Source organism: Cucurbita moschata, unplaced genomic scaffold (assembly GCF_002738365.1).
Source record: "Cucurbita moschata cultivar Rifu unplaced genomic scaffold, Cmos_1.0 Cmo_Scf00048, whole genome shotgun sequence".
Classification (NCBI taxonomy): Eukaryota; Viridiplantae; Streptophyta; class Magnoliopsida; order Cucurbitales; family Cucurbitaceae; genus Cucurbita; species Cucurbita moschata.
The window spans coordinates 144,330-146,014 of NW_019268564.1; the positions used below are offsets into that span (position 1 = coordinate 144,330).

Consider the following 1,685-nt stretch of genomic DNA (forward strand, 5'->3'; position numbering starts at 1 on the left):
TTTTTTTTTTTTTTTTTTTTTTTTTTTTTTTTTTTTTTTTTTTTTTTTTTTTTTTTTTTTTTTTTTTTTTTTTTTTTTTTTGAAGAACTATCTTCAGTCTTCGTACCATCATTGTTTTTATTTTATTTTATTTTATTTTATTGGGTAAACGTACAGTAAGAAACACTAGGTTTGTTCATAGTTTTGCTTGGACTCATTTAGGGATGGTTGTTACACAGGTTATAGCTATGGAAATGTAAAAGGCAAAGTTTCTAACGCACATCATATTGGCTTCTCAAAATTCATGTTTACTGCAAAGGAAATGTACATTGCATGGTGTTTAGCAATTCAAGCATTTGAATGCATTTATGTGCACATTTAAACAAAGTCATTCTAGTATGCTATGTCTAGTCGAGTGTAAGTTATGAAACTAAGTCATTACATTGAGCTATATTCATTTAGAGGATGACTCTCTAAAATGTTATGAAAATAAGTCATTACATTAAAAAGAAAACACAGAGTAATTGCCATGTGAGAAGAATATAGAAAGCTTTACATTCTTGATGCTTAAGGTAAGATTTGGATTACCTGGTTGATCGAGTATTTCAAGGCAAGATCACTTGTTTGGATTACCTGGTTGATTGAATATGTCAAGCTTGAATGATTCTAAGCATGCAACCTAAACTACAAAGAATTGCAAAAAAAAAAACATAGCCATTGGCTAAAGGAAAACACAAATGCTTTTTTTACTTCAATTCCAAGTTTACTTTACAAATACAACATACATGGCTTTATATAGCCTCAAAATAAAAACCCTTAACCTTCCGCATTCCAAGAGTTAGAACTTTCATAACCATTATTAGCCACCGTGTAAATGTAACTTTAAAGTAAATAAAAAGTCTTAAAATACATTAATGAAATACCATAACTTTAAATTATCATCCCAAAAAATTTGTAACCATTTGAGAATAAAAGAAATCCATTTTCCTTGAAGTTCATATTGCATGATTGAGATGCCTTGGTTCATGCCAATAAGTTTCTTATCGTGAAAGAGGGGATGGAAGTGACTCCATTACTAGCGAGCACTCTTTGTTTTTGACCTAGCCAATCTATATTTCAGAGGACATATTTGACTTTGTTGGACCATAAATTATTTTTCCCTTCTTGAACCTAGTTGGATCCAAACAAAAGAAGGCCGAACTTGAACATTTTTTAATATGAAGCAATACGATTTGCAGAACCATATATCCTTAGAATTTAAGGACTTAACCTACTGAACAGATCCTATTCCTATTTAAGAAAAGTCATAAACTATATATCCTTACAGTATCAAGTTTTGCATCCACTCTCCAAATTTCTTCTTCAATTTGCTTTAATTTGTTTTTATCTCTTTGAAGTGTGATTAAGATGAACTATGTTTGCCTCCTTGTTTCTTCTCTCTTGGCTAACAAATTTTTTCCCACTTCATATTTGCTTAAAATCATGCGCCATAACTCACCATATCCTCTCAAATAATTGATAGATGCACTTGATTTCTGGTTCTTCGATCCAAGTCCTAAACCCCTTCTCTAATGTGGAAAAGAAACCATAATTGTTATTTTTTGGTGGGCTTGTCTTTTATATGCCTATATATCTTTTCATTTCTCTAATGAAAGCGCAGTTTCTTTATTTCTTTCAAAAAAAAAAAAAAAAAAAAAAAAAAAAAA

At 30.0% G+C, this 1,685-nt stretch overlaps 1 protein-coding gene across 4 annotated transcripts in view; it reads left to right on the forward strand.

The window, feature by feature from the left end:
• The window catches only part of LOC111435244 (histone-lysine N-methyltransferase, H3 lysine-9 specific SUVH4-like), a 27,462-nt gene that overhangs the window by 14,233 nt on the left and 11,544 nt on the right, over nt 1-1,685 (forward strand). The gene's annotated exons all lie outside the window — the stretch shown is intronic.